Below are 15,436 nucleotides of genomic sequence, written 5' to 3'. Positions count from 1 at the left end.
GGGGGTGAGGGTTGGAGGGAAGATGTGACAGAATCACCAGGGAAAGATGGCAAGAAAAAGGCTACAAAGAGTAAGGACCCTACAAGACAAGCATCAGGCATTACTTTGGTCTCTTTATCTCTATAGTTGCTTTTCTTCCCTGACCTTTGGTTTTTGTATGCTTAGTTTGTAAGATCTTTGTGGCTAAGACTTATCTAATTACATAGCTGTAAAATGCCTAACTCGCTTCTGGGATCTCTGTTAATAACATTTTCCCTGTTGCTGTGGTGATGTTCCGAGTTCTCAGGTATGTGGCATATTGACACCTGCACAACGTAGGTGGCTGCAGAATTGTTACCATATGTATAACAGCATTCCAGGTGGCCCACTTAGCTTCTTAGCTTCACTGAGCCACATTCCTTTTATGAGGTATGTATGCTGTAAGGGTGTACCTGGTGCACCAAAGTTGGGTCACAGCAGTGCATTTGCAGTACAGAGTAAAAGAAGTGTTAGAAAAATTCAGCCCAACATATCCAGTTTCCTGCCGAAGAGCCAGCGGAGTGGGCAGAGAGTCAGTATGGTCCAATGGTGCACTGGACAGTGAGTCACGGCATTAATTTCAGTTCCTGACTCTGCCACTGACCTGTTCTGTGACCTTGGGCAATCAGTTCACCTCTGTTTCCTATCCCATCCTCAGTCTGCCTTTTCTCTTTAGAATGTGTTTGTACAGTATCTAGCATAATGGGTCCCTTATCTCCCGGGTCCCAGTCCAGTGCTCTATGAACAGTCTTAAACATGTGCCCAGATCTGGGAGTTGGAAGAACCGTGTTAATTCTGGATTTGCCACAGATTCTTCTACAAGGTGGGGAAAGTCACTGAGGGCTGAATTTTCAGCCGGGTATGGCTGGCGCTCTGGTTTTATTCGGAGACTTAACTCATTGTTTTTAAAGCACTTTGGCTGGAAGGCCCTAGTGAAGTGCTAAGTATTATTATAAAATCAGGTATTTAAAATCTAAAGGGCATTTCTCAAAAGATATACAGTGTTTTTTGATCAGTTTAATATGTGACCTGAACAACTTGATTGTGCACCTTTAACTGTTTATCCATGATCAATGTGCAGCAAAAATATGACCGCCGGTTAGACTCAGAGAAGCACTCAAAAGTTCAGTGGTGCTCCAGACATTATCTGAACATCCTGAGACTGCAAAATGATGCTGGAAGTTTAAGGAGAATGGGCATTTCCCTCGCTTCTGGCTAGAAATGCCTTGACAACAGCCCTTCTCCCCATAGTTTGGTTCCAGAAACCAGAAGTGAAAAACCATCATTCCAGAGCCTTAATAAAAGAAATCCAGTATTGTCAGAAAGGGAGCAGCTTATCCATCATGGGAACTGATGTGCGCCTTTATTTTCTTTCCTATGTCTCTGAGGTTTAGAGAGCACCTTGCAGAGCCTTTCAGAGATAATCTGGCAGTCTTGGAATGTTCACAGTCCCATATTTTTTGTTTGCTCTGCTGTTCCTTCCAAGGAAAACAAGACTAAATTCGTCCCTGGGTATAACCCTGCTGGGGTGAGTGAAGTTAGCACAAGGGATGAATTTGGCCCACAGTTAGTTTGAGCTAATGTAAGTTGGCTTTTGTGCTGTATGTAGCTTGAAATTGTTATGCCTTTGTTTAATGCCTTTAAATTCAAACAACTCTACCAATGTGGAGCTACGGTAGCCATCTTTTGTTGTGGTTGTGTTGCACACAGACATAGTTTTCCTGGATCTAACATAAAAGTCTTTGGATAAATGGTTGTGCTTTGAGTATGAAAAATATAGGAGGCCTGACTGTTATAAATGGGCAGATATTAACTGAGAGCATTAACTATTTTCTGTCTAGGACACAGATCTCACACAAGACAGCATGGCACCTACCTGTTCCTCTGAGGCTAAGTGGTGTGGCTGTATCTGAGTAAAGAAAGACTTTTGATAAGTACTGTGGGAGGGAGGAATAGCTCAGTGGTTTGCGCATTGACCTGCTAAACCCATGATTGTGAGCTCAATCCTTGAGGGGGCCACTTAGGAGGCTGGTACAAAATCAGTACTTGGTCCTGCTAGTGAAGGCAGGGGCTGGACTTGATGACCTTTCAAGGTCCCTTCTAGTTCTAGGAGATAGGATATTTCCATTTATTTCTAAATAGACCAGGTGATGGTTAGTATTGCCACCAAAAACAGGGGGTCCCATGACATACAGTGGGAATTCCATGTAGCCTTTCCATTTGGTTCAAGTCCAAAACAACGCAACTTCTTTTGCATGACTGTGGACTCTTTCCATGGCCCTGAGTTATTTCTGTATCTTATCACACACATCTAGAAAACCAAAGCATAATCTTTACAGCTATACATTTGTAAATTTACCACCTGGCACTTCACCCCTCCGGGACTTGGAAGCAACATCAAAAACATTTCTTAGAGTGACATGCCAAACTCCATCCCCTCACTTTAGTTTCTCTGGCGTAAATGACAACTGGCCATAGACCAGCTATAACATAGGGGGAAAAAATTATCCAGATTCCCTGATGGGAGTGAGCTGTAAGGATGCTCTGGAAAATACAGAACTCCTCCCAGGAAGCTGTTACAGGAAACTCATTCAAACAACCATTTTCCCAAGCTTTGGTGCTCATTTCCCCACTCCCATCACCTCCTACTATCTATTTATCACATTTTAAACTGTAAAAATAAAATAAAATCACCAATTTGTTTTAGAGTTAGGAATGCAAAAAAACAGTCATCTCCTTGATTGGAGACCTGGTTATTATTATTTTTTTTAACTTCACTTAAACTTTGATGATTGAACAAAAGCAGACAAAAAATATTGCCGTTATCTGACGTACAGAAGTGTAACATGAAGTCTGCTCATTATGGATAATATTTATGGCAGATCATAACATTAAATTACAACCTAGCCGCCTCAGCCAGAAATTTGTAACACCGCACATGTGCTTCTAATTATGGGCTTTTGAAGTTGTCCTGGTTATTTATTTTCAGGGGATTTAGTGCACAGGGCGATTAAAGTTTGCTCTTGTTAGGAATTCTGCAATCTTTAAAAAAGAGAGAGAGACTGCAAATGAACCTCAAATGATTATATATAAATGTGTGTGTGTGTGTATTTATATATTTAAAAAGAAACACAAAAGGGCCCTTTGTTTTAAATGTGGTTGGAGTCCAAAATTTGTGACCATAATTTTGTTTATAGGAAATCCCTTATAATGCTAGTTTAGTGTTTCCATATGGAATTCTCATCGGACTCTTTGCCTCCCCCCCCCGCCCGTTTCTTTTTTTTATTATTATTTGGATAAGGCAGGAGAAAAGTGAATGTACATTCCAAAGATGCATAGTCATTCCGGATCAAATTCAATGGATTCTGGCAAGAGTTGAAAAACACAGATGCAGTGTTTTAGGTCTCCTGCTGTGCAGCCTCCAGCTGTGAGTGTCTGGTTGAAGCACTTTGTAAAATCATGAAAACCCTATTAAATTCATGAAATATGATATACTGTATTTTCAAGCTAACTTTCCATTGAACTGTCCATGAGGATGGAATGTAGCTGGCTTGCTTGTGTATTTAATGCGTATATCTATAAACAACAAACCAACAGGCATGTCAGGAGTTTCTGAAAGCCCTATTTTTCTCCACTTTTAAACTTGTCGTCCTTTCTGAACCGCAGAAGAACCTGAGCTGAATTTTCTGGGCATAGTTCTGCCTGAGTCCGTTGTACCCTTTGCGTCACTTGGCCGTACACATGAACTCTCTGCAATTAAAATCCGAAAGGGGCTCTGATGTTTCGGTGAATGAAAGTTAGCCTTTGACCTTTGGGAATGTGGCGTTCTAGCTGCCTGCCTTTGACTGCCCCTTCCCAGGCAGGGGGAAAAATCCCTTTCCTAGGAAGCTACCCAGCTGAAAGCAGTTTGATATTCTGAGTTCATTTCCTATTGGGCTATAATTCACATCATAAAAACATCACTTGTTTGGATTTGGGTTGGGTTTTTTTAATGGAAAAATGAGAGAAGTCCCCTGAGGTGAATCATTTTGTTGTCCCTGAGACACAGGCAACTACAGCCTCTCACGTGCACAGAGCACAATGTATAATGCATGGCAGGGTGAGATAAATATGTATTTCAGTAAGACGAGTCTGGCTTTGTTTACCCATGTGTCTGGGCACCCAACTGAGTGAAAGTTGTAACCAGGTTAATAAAATGTGCATGGACTCATGCTCAATGTACCACTGCTGTCTTTGTGTGAGGTTTTCTTTACCTCTGTGTAAGCCAGACAGAGCCCTCCTATAAAAATATGTTGTACTTCTAAGGGTCTTCCCCTTTATCCAGTAACTGGGGTCAGGTTGCTGGATCAGTTTTTTCCAGGCTTGCCAATCCAACGCTTCATAGAATCATAGAATATCAGGGTTGGAAGGGACCTCAGGAGGTCATCTAGTCCAACCCCCTGCTCAAAGCAGGACCAATCCCCAACTAAATCATCCCAGCCAGGGCTTTGTCAAGCCTGACCTTAAAAATCTCTAAGGAAGGAGATTCCACCACCTCCCTAAGTAACCCATTCCAGTGCTTCACCACCCTCCCAGTGAAAAAGTTTTTCCTAATATCCAACCTAAAGCTCTCCCACTGTAACTTGAGACCATTACTCCTTGCTCTATATCCACTTTGTCCTCCCTTACACAGTCTATCCACCATTTGCTTGGTGGTCTCCTTATTCTTCTCTCTTGAGCTCTAGTCTCAAGTGCCTCCCTAACAGGATTCCCTACCTCCATCCATCATACACGCCCATACCATCTCAGCCTCCTCTCTGACATCGCAGACCTGGGTCTCACTCCTGATGACATCATTCCACATGTGGTCCAGCGATGTCACCCCTCTTGCGGCCTTCAAACATCTCATTTCAACAGCTTCAGGTCTTCTCAAGTGCCTCTCCTTGGTCACCCATCTCTCTGATCTGTACAGAAGAGCTGGTCTTGCCACAGTTTTGTGTAGTTGTCCCGTAAATTGTCTGGGCATCTGTTCATCATGAAGCATGCCATGTATCTTGCACCTAAGCTACATCAGTCTTTCCCCCTCTAAAAGCAGAAAGGATGGTGATATTCTTATGCTCTGTAGCCAGACCACTCACCTAGGATGGGGGAGACCAAGGTTCAGATCCCTACTCTGCCTGATGTGGGGTGGGGACTTGAACCCAGCATTCCCATCTCCTTGGAGAGTGCACTAACCACTGGGTTAGAGGGAGTCAGGGTGGTTGCTGTCAATCCCTCCTGTTGAAGCTGTTCCTCTTTATATGACGTATTTAAATATTTATTAGACCAGCGAGCGTGGGAGTGACTCTATAGCCCAGTGGTTAGAGCACTCTCCTGGGAGACCCAGCTTCCAGTCCCTGCTCCAGAGACTGATCCAATAGGCATTTTCGGAGCACACCTACCAGATCAGACCCCACAGGCAAGAGAGTCATTCCCTTGCCTAGTTTGAGGATCCCAACGCTTAGGTGTGAGCGAGGTGCCGGGTGTCAAGAGTGAGGCAGCTTTGCGCATTCCCACCAGTAGAAATTAAGACATCTAGGGGACTTTAGCAGCAGAAATTTTAGGCACCAACATGGTTAGGCAGCAGCTGAGGGCAGGGGAGGGGTTCAGGGTCTAAATTTTGGATTTAGGTGCTTAAAGTGGCAGTTAGGTGCCTAAATGCCTATGTAGATCTAGCCCCAATACTCTTTCGTCTGGAAACCAGGCTTGAAATTTCAGGATCTGTCTCCAGATCTCAGATACTAGTTGATTCCAGATGTGTCAGAATGGAGACAATGTGAAAGCAGCCTTTACTGTGGTATTTTGGTGCCGTATACCTCCAGTCCAAAAATAAGACATGTCGAGGAATGTGGATTCACTTCTTTTCTTTTTCCTTTTCCTTTTGAATGTTTACTGTCTTGATTGACCTGTTGAACCTGGACACATTCTGGACCTGGTGTTTGAGTTGGAGCTAGAGGTACAGATTACCCCATAGCCACAAACTAAGGTCAGGGGCCCTTTTCAACTGAGACGAAGGACCTATTTTCATGACGATCCATTAGTTGAGTTTTTTTCTCCCTTAAGCCCAAGGGTGCAAATGTCCCTCACTCTTTCCATGGGATGTGCATGGTTGAAAGAAGACTCTTTCCTTCCCCCTGAATATCCATATTAGGATAATCTGGCCTTAAAGAAAATGTAACAAGAAGAATGGTAGAGTGGTGGTGTATCTCTGTTTTGCTGGACACTGTTGTCATGGGTTAAGTGAAATTCTTTTAAGGCCCACAAAGTGTCACTGATGTTATGATTCATGGTAATAAGACTACGCTGCAGTCTTGATTTGATAAAAACAGTGCATCGTACGCCGCCAGATGTCAAAGGAACATTAATTAATGAGGTTTACGTTAACAGACATCTTGAGAGGATTAACGTGCAAAAATTAGATAACAAAGTGCATGCCATTTAGGCTTAAAGTGTAACTCCTGCTGGGTTATGTGAAAATGTTATGCATAAAGGCACCTGTATTCTCTATAGCGCAACAAAATAACGGGGGATTTATTAGGCTTTGCTAATTTGATATACGGAGTGGCAGCTACAGTATGCACATGGTTATTCCAATGTATTGCTTTCCACTTTTTTTCCAATGTATTGCTTTCCGTGTGGCAGAGGTTTGTGCTCACAGGAAAACTTTCAGGAGATGCTCTGGGGGGGTTTCATGTGTCTTGTGCAAATAGCTTTTATTGTCTTCCTCCATCTTCCACGTGCTGCTTTCCCCATTTTTCATTATATGGTTCTGGCCTCCCAGGTCCACGATTCTCCTTCCTCTCAACCCATTCGTTCAGTGTGTCCAAAACGTAGCTGCAATCAGCCACCCAGGCTGCCATTCTGACCATAACTAGCCTCTCTTCAAATTATTCACTGACTCCCAGCCCTGGTTTACACTGGGGGGGAGGGGTGGAATCGATCTAAGTTACATGAATAACGTAACTGAAGTCGACGTACTTAGATCGATTTACCGTGGTGTCTTCACCACGGTGAGTCGACTGCTGCCGCTCCCCCCGTCGACTCTGCTTGTGCCTCTCACGGCACTGGAGTACAGGAGTTGACGGGAGAGGACTCGGGGGTCGATTTATCACATCTGGACTAGACGCGATAAATTGATCCCCGCTGGATCGATCGCTGCCCGCCGATCTGGCGGATAGGGTAGACATACCCCCAGTTATCCCCCATATCCAATGAAAGCTAATTTTCTTTGCTTTCAGAACTGCAACAACCTCGTTCCTCCTAACCTCTCTGCTCCTGTCTCTTTCAATAGTTGACTACGGGGGTCAGCTAATGCCAGTTGCGGGACTAATAGTTTTCTGCTGTGGACATGTGTCTGCTTAGAGCTGGTCTAAGACCCCGTTTCACTTCATACAAACCACTGAACAGCTACCAGACTGACTCATGGTTTCTTTATACTTCCCCATCTATCTACATCCACCTGTTGTCTCTTGTCTGAGAGGCAGTGTAGGCTAGTGGAAAGAGCACTAGACTGGGACTCAGAATATTGGGAATCTGTTCCTGGCTCTGCCATTGGCCTGTTAGGTGACCTGGCACGTGTCTCTTCACCTCTCTGTGCCTCAGTTTCCCTATCTGTAAAATGGTGGTAATAATGCTGACCTCTTAAATGCTATGTAAGGGCCATGTATTATTATTTGATTATTATACATAGATTGTAAATTCACGGGAGCATGAACCTTCTTTTTCTTCCATGTTTGTACAGCACCTAGCATAGCAAAGTCCTGGTCCGGGCTCCTAGACACGATGGTCGTACAAACTATAATAACAATGATGATTTCTGGCCACTAAAGATTTCACCTTGATTTGAGCAAGTAGTGAAAGGCTCCAGAACTCCTTGCTACCAGTATCCTGAGTTATTTATTGCCCCCAACTCAACACCCAGGCACATGCTAATGTTGTAACAGTGTTTGTTTGTTTTTTTTATCACATCTCTTATAAGCTGATCTTGCCTTCTCCCTTCCTCCCCAAGGAGATTGAAATATCAGAATGGAACATAGTGCCCACCTGTTCAACTCAGTGCAGCGCTTTGCCCTAGGCACCAGGGGCCAGAGCCCAGATTCTCTCAGCTTTTACTCAGGAAAAGCTCCCCGGGGTATTTGGGGGTGTAAGAGTGTTTCCACAAAAAATGCCATGACAATCTATTCTGAATCACCCTCTGCTTAGTCTGTATTAGGGTGCTGCAACAGGGGAGCAGGGATGCATGTGCACATTGCTAGTGGTTTCAGAAAAATCCCATTTTGATTTTTATCTAAATATATAAAATCAATAGTCAGGTCGAGTAGAGTTCCCCAGTCCCACGGCAAATCCCAAGTGACAAAAAAGTAATAACAACAACACTGATGATTCATCTGGAATTAATTAGAATTTCTGAAAGCACTATTGGCAGGAGTAAGAATTGCTCTATGCGTTCAATGGCGAGGAGGAGAAGGAGGATTTGTATTACCGTAGTGCCTAGGAGTCCTTGACATGTGCCAGGACTGAATTGTGTTAAGCACTGTACAAACACAGAACAAATAAGACAGCCCCGGCCCCAAAGACCTTTCGAGACAAAAGATAGCAGATGGAGCCAAACAGTGGAGTACAAGGAAACAATGAGACACGACTGTTGAGTGTGCTAGACAGTCGTCACAGCACACCAGTGGCCTAACCATTGTCTAGTTTTACATTTTTGAACACTGGGCTAAACTTATCCCTGGCTTGCGTCCACTTGGGACAGTAGCATTTCGTCACCCAGGATAAATTGACCCATTGAGCCTAGAAAGCAATTGGATCCAGAAGGAAGAGGAAGGAGGACTAGGAAGTAGAGGAGTTACCTAAGACTTGATGAGGTATTCCGAGTCACGCCTCTGCTATGCTGCCCATAGTAGATTGCCATGTGGCAATGGCTAGTCAAATGGCAAGCTGAGATTCCCGCTGACTGTGTCAAAACATGCTCCTTTACTGCAGTCTTCTCAATTCCCTTTCAGCCTCTTTTTGTCCATTTCATTGACTTGTTGTGTCCTTTTATAAACTGATTAAATGTATGCCCATTGGGGCTGGAGCTGTCTTATTTGTAGAGAGCCTAGTACCCTGGGGCCCTGAGCCTTGATTGGAGCATCCAGGCACTAAATAGAATGTAAAGAATACGAATAATAAAAACAGTAGTTACAAATAGGAGGAGGGATAGCTCAGTGGTTTGAGCATTGGCCTGCTAAACCCAGGGTTGTGAGTTCAATCCTTGAGGGGGCCACTTAGGGATCTGGGGCAAAATCAGTGCTTGGTCCTGCTAGCAAAGGCAGTGGGCTGGACTCGATGACCTTTCAAGGTCCCTTCCAGTTCTAGGAGATGGGATATCTCCATTTATAAAATGGCTGAATGCCTATTGTCAGTTCTTCCTCAGTACCCATTTCCCATAATAAAAGAGCAAATGGATACAAAGAAATTAAAGGGCAGTAAAAATAGCACCAACATAAGAAAATATTTCTTTACAGAGAATAAAGACCACTGGTGGCTGAAAAGCACTGGATTTTGTTATGCCCATTAATAGCATTTGTACTTTAGCAATACAAGTTAAAGCCCTGATCCTGCAAATACATACGCACGTTAACTTTACACATATTTGTCATCCCAATGAAGTTAACAAGATGACTCCCATGCTTAAAGTGAAAGGAGGAACTTAAGAGCTTGCAGGATTGGGACCTATTGGTGATGAGTGTAAACAAAGCTCATACTTGGTGGTATAAACTAAGACTTGTCAGCGTATCTGCGCGGGAATACTTTTATAGCTGGTGATACCTACTGAGGTCCAAAAGAAATCCCTGTCTTTCCATGTACAAACTTACTTAATTAACTGGTGATTAACATTTTCAAAAGCACCTAAAGGAGCCCCACACTGAAATTCACTTTTGAAAATAGGACTTAGACTGCTAAGTCCCTTAGGTGCTTTGAAAATATTCCCCTAGGTATTTAATTGCGGTAGGCAGTCACCTTCCTCTAAGAATGTATGCTGTAAAAGGTAAGAATGCCTTTTATAAGCACCCCTCTTCTTCCTTCCCTCCACCCTTTAGTAATCAATGAAGCTAATTCTAATAGGAGCAGTAAAAAATACTGGTAGATTCATGACTATGTGCAAAATTTCTCCATTGTTGGGTTTGTTGATTGTTCTTAGAAAGGACCTTAAGTGATGCAACATTCTCTTTCTTACAAATTGCTGATCTCAAATTGCCCATTGCCTCTGCAGTTCACCTTGCTTTATGCTCAGTATCACTTGCCTGCCTTCTTGTGTTAGAATTTCCTTTGCTCCATGAAAAGCATTTGAACAGCGTCCAAATCTGAATATTCCTCTGCACTTCTATAGCACCTTCGATGCACAGATTTCAAAGCATACCTATAGACATAAATTAACTAAGCCCCACAACTACACTGTACTGGTGTTATGGACAAAGGATCTGATCCAAAACCCACTGAAGTCAAGGAAGAACTTTCCTTAACTTCAATAGGTTTTGGATCAGATGCATGAGGACTGATTCCATTTTCTGGCCTGTCAATCTGTCCCCTTTCATGAACACTAATTTTACTCATTTATTTTTTGAATGCAGCTCAGCAATCACTCAGATCCTTTCAGACCTGCCAAGTCCGATGGATTTGCCGCATGCCACGGTCCATAAAAATGAAAGGTCAGCTATTAATTGGTTTCAGTTTAGGTTTAGTGACTCCAGAAAAGTCCTTTTCACAGCCACCGTACTTAATTTATATTTATGGGTTTTTAGACTTGTTTATTCCAAAAACATAATTCTCGGCTTTGCAGCCATTGATTTTATTAATAAAAAGATAATAAAACTGTAATGAGTCTTGAGATGCAAAAGTGGAAATGACACAGAGGAAGAAAAATAAACATTAAAATAGAAATATAATCAGATCTATAAAACCAGCCCTGGAGACATTTGCAATGTATAATGTAACTTTTATACCTCTTACTTTGCAATGCATAACTTTCAAAGAAAATTAATTTAATTCTGCTACTAACCTTACCTAACCCCAATCAAGTAATAGATAGTAAGAAAAACAATTATATACCTGTGCCGTAATGTTCATTTAGTTCAAGTGGTGATTCAAGTATTCTGAGTGCATAATAAAGACCTGAAACCCAAGCCCCCAATCACAACAATGGGAACCCCAGCAACTCCTTTGAAATGATACCTCACTTAAATCCCACTTGAGCCATGTAAATAGAGTTTAAGTGGGACATCATGCTGCATAGACCTTGTGCTAACTCCTCTGCACAGAGGCAAATTTCATCAGTTACCCACAGGCCCTGATTCAGCAAGATACATTAAACACAGAATCATAGAAGATTAGGGTTGGAAGAGACCTCAAAAGATCATCTAGTCCAATTCCCTGCTCAAAACAGGACCAACACCAACTAAATCATCCCAGCCAAGGCTTTGTCAAGCTGGGCCTTAAAGACCTCTAAGGATGGAGATTCCACCACCTCCCTAAGTAACCCATTCCAGTGCTTCACCACCTTCTTAGTGAAATAGGGTTTCCTAATATCCAACCTAGACCGCTCCCACTGCAACTTGAGACCATTGCTCCTTGTTCTGTCATCTGCCACCACTGAGAACAGCCTAGCTCCATCCTCTTTGGAACCCCCCTTCAGGTAATTAAAGGCTGCTATCAAATCCCCCCTCATTCTTCTCTTCTGCAGACTAAATAACCCCAGTTCCCTCAGCCTCTCCTCATAAGTCCCCTCCCCCCAAATCATTTTTGTTGCCCTCCGCTGGACTCTCTCCAATTTGTCCATGTCCCTTCTGTAGCGGAGGGCCCAAAACTGGATACAATACTCCAGGTGTGGCTTCACCAGTGCCGATTAGAGGGTAGTGAGAGTAGTGCAACTGAAGTCAATGGGACTACTTACATGCCTAAATTAAGCACATGCTTAAGTACCTTGCTGTTTTAAGTCCTTGCTCTGCAAGGGCCCCAGTAAAGGTGAAATTCTCCCCTATGCAGAAGGCTCAACAGTGTTCTATACACTACTTAAATCTCACATAAACCCTATTTTAAGGAATTAAGCAGTGAATAGGCTTTGGGAGGGCCCTCACCAATGTACTATTCAAGAGTGTCAGAACTGAGCCCTAATTAATAAATCCTTACAAGATGCCTTTGAGACAGGTAAGCATTATTATCCCATTTTGCATGGAAAAATTGAAGCTCAGAGATTTTACGGACAACATTTTCAAAGATGGGGGTTCAAAATGCAGGCACCTACATCCTCACATAGACATCTAAATAAGTGGTCTGACCCTTCAGTGCTGCTGACAACAGCTGGCCAGAAAACAAGAATTCTGTTTCATGAAAAAAATCTGGTGGTTGGAAATTTGTTTCCATTCTGATGCAGAACAAAACAGAGGTCTTTTGAAAACTTGAGAGCGCCAACACAAGAAAACCCGGGGAAAGTCAACAGCCTAGTGGCTGTGGCACTCCCTTAGGGTATGGATGACCCAGGTTCAAATCCCTGGCCTCAATCAGGCAGAGAAAGGACTCCCTTAGTCTCCCATAGCCAAGGGATTGCCCTACTCATAGGGCTATTAGTTATTCTGGGGTGGCACACTCTGTGGTTTTGACCGGGAATTCCATCCTGGACCTGAGCAACTTTCCTCACAAAAGTTGTGTCGAAACCCGTACGTTTCCATGAAAACTTTTGGATTTGACATATCAGCATTTTCTGATGAAAAAAACATATTGTTGAAAAGTTCCCAACTGGCTTTAGGGCTGAGTGCCAGAATTTCACACTGAGTTCAGTGGAAGGTGCTGTAGACCAGCACCTCCAAATACCAGGCCATTTTAGGGTGACTAGATGTCCCAATTTTATAGGGACCATCCCGATTTTTGGGTCTTTTTCTTATATAGGCTCCTATTAACCCTCACCCCCTCTCCCGATTTTTCACATTTGCTGTCTGGTCACCCTATGCCATTTATTTAGATGCCTGACTATCGGTTCGGTGCTCACATTTGAACCTTTCAGCCTTAAATGCTCAATGGCTCAGTTTCCCCATCTGTAAAATGGCAATGATTGTACCAGTCTCAGATGGTGTTTCAGGATTAATTTATTATTTGTAGAGCACTTTGAGATCTTAAATGGACAGCAGAAGCACAAAGTATTATTCAAAATCCTAGGATGAAAGAAGCTATGTACCGAGGAAAGTATCATTAAAATACTTAGAGAGAACCAGATAAAATTAGTCTAATATACACTCCTACGGAGTTCACTGGGCTTTGATTCAGACCCGTAATGGCTAACACAGAGGTGACTGCGAAGTGTAGTGATTTCTGTGCTAGATCACTTAATCTGTATATAGTAGGTATCAATATAGACTGTAATTCTGTAAAGTGCTTTGACACTTGCTGAAGGTAATATATACAACTCGATTAATCAGTAATATTAATAATAGTTCTTATGATTATGAATTATAGTTCCACTTGATTTTGAAAACTGACAAAAAGCCAAGTGTTTTAGCTACCTGGATAAAGGTTAGTTTCTTTGATACTATGGTGGATGGATGTTGAAGTCAATGAATCTTTCCATTGACTTCACTGGGGTTTGATTCAGGCTCTATGTTACTGTCCTTTTCAGAACTCCAAAACTAGCTCCCATTTCCAGATTCTCAGCTTCTTAAATATTTTCAGCCTAAACACTTATCTCTCCCATTACCTCAACCAACTTGTTGATATATCAAATGAGAAACATGCTGGTAAATTGGCTGCAAATGTTTCTTCTTCTCCTAGTGCATCCAAAACATACAGATTACACCATCCTGAACTCACATAAACTCTGATTGGGTTTATTGCAGGGCGGTAAAGCTGATCTGACTTTGCAAATGGGATTTAGGGAAATGGAAACAAATCATTTGACAGCTTCCAAGTCGGCTTCTGCTGCCCAAACATCTTTCCTCCTTGAGCATTAAATGTGTTGGCCCTCAGTGAGCATCCACCAAATGGGACTAAATGAGAACAAGCCAGGCAGGTCACACTGCTCTCACTTGTGTCCCTTAGGGCGTTTATTACTCAAATGTTCCCCCGATCAGTTTTTGTTATTTGCCTTTTAATTCTCTGGCTTTCTCTGATGACACTGACTGATGGACACCAGTTTGTCCATTGATTTCAGTGGGCTTTGGATCAGGTCCTGGGAGGCTGCCTGACCATCCTATAACCTTTTCTTCTAATGCCTATTGCACAGGATGGGAAAGATGATTTGCACTCTCATGGCATGTTTCATCCAAAGATCTCAAAGTGCTTTACAATCATAAGTTAATTCTCACAACAATCCTTTGGGACAGGGGATGTATTATCTTCCTTACTGGGGTTATATGGGCAAACTGAGGCTCAGAAACTTGTCCTAAATCACAGAGTGAAACAGCAAGAGAGGAAGGAATAGAACCAATGTGTCGCCAGTCCCACTGGGCCTGCTCCATGCATTAGCCCATAGAGGTAGCTTAGCATTTTATTTTACTTAGCAATAATACAAGGAACGTACAGGCCCGGATGCTGTAAAACATTGGCTTAAACAGATTAAAATAAGTGACGCATAGGCCTATGACCCTTAGCACAGATTAAAATGGCCCGGAAGTTACCCTAGATTTTGGAGAACTGTGAATAGCTTGTTTAAGAGGGGAGTTGATACCTAATGATGCCAGGCAACCTCAGGAATATTGAACTGATACTAGGCCTAGATATTTTAGGATTAAATCGTTGGCAGATGTTTAAACACAAACTTGCTTTAGCCATAGTTGACATATATGGTACTGAGCTGAAAGGCATTAATATGTTAATCTACAGGATAAAGGCAGCCCAGTATTATTAGGGTGAAGAAGTTAAATATGGGCATGGGAGGTGGGGCATCTGAATGAATATTCATGAAAGTCCCCCAGGCTCTATAATAGGCCAGACCACCATGTAAGCGATAGCGAGTTTTTCATCATTGATCCTTCAGCTCTTCATTGTCTTCATCTATCACCAATCTTCAGGCCTACGAGTCTGGACCATCAGACTCATTTGACATGCCAAGTCCTTTGCCTCTTACCACCAGATCCCCAAGGAAGGGTAGGTGTATATAAGTATATGAGCATATGCAAGGATGGATACCACAGACTGTACTACTTCTATTTATGTGGTTTGGCACTTTCTTGTCTTTGCTGGTTGTGTTAATAAAAATTGGCTAAGGCTTTGCTTTGCCCTCCGTGTGAATGTCTTTGCTATACACATCAGGGTTCCCCACAAGATAGTGAACTTGTCAGTTTTAATTCTGTTGTGTCTGATTCTGGGACTAGCACCCGATTACCCCCAGCTCATTACATTAATGTTAATTGATAACCAGTACAATTAT

At 42.6% G+C, this 15,436-nt stretch overlaps 1 protein-coding gene across 8 annotated transcripts in view; it reads left to right on the top strand.

Moving 5' to 3' along the window:
• Positions 1 to 15,436, top strand: part of LOC128839830 (urea transporter 2-like) — a 419,837-nt gene that overhangs the window by 337,720 nt on the left and 66,681 nt on the right. The window contains exon 1 of one of the 8 annotated variants that reach the window (XM_054033132.1): positions 10,681 to 10,730. The exons of the other annotated variants lie outside the window; for them this stretch is intronic. The gene's annotated coding sequence lies outside the window, so the exon portion shown is untranslated. Of the gene's footprint in view, positions 1 to 10,680; positions 10,731 to 15,436 lie in introns of those variants that run through there. 8 annotated transcript variants of the gene reach the window in all.

Source organism: Malaclemys terrapin, chromosome 6 (genome assembly GCF_027887155.1).
Source record: "Malaclemys terrapin pileata isolate rMalTer1 chromosome 6, rMalTer1.hap1, whole genome shotgun sequence".
Classification (NCBI taxonomy): Eukaryota; Metazoa; Chordata; order Testudines; family Emydidae; genus Malaclemys; species Malaclemys terrapin.
Note: the sequence above shows the minus strand (reverse complement) of the source record. Positions and strands in the feature narration are given on the sequence as shown.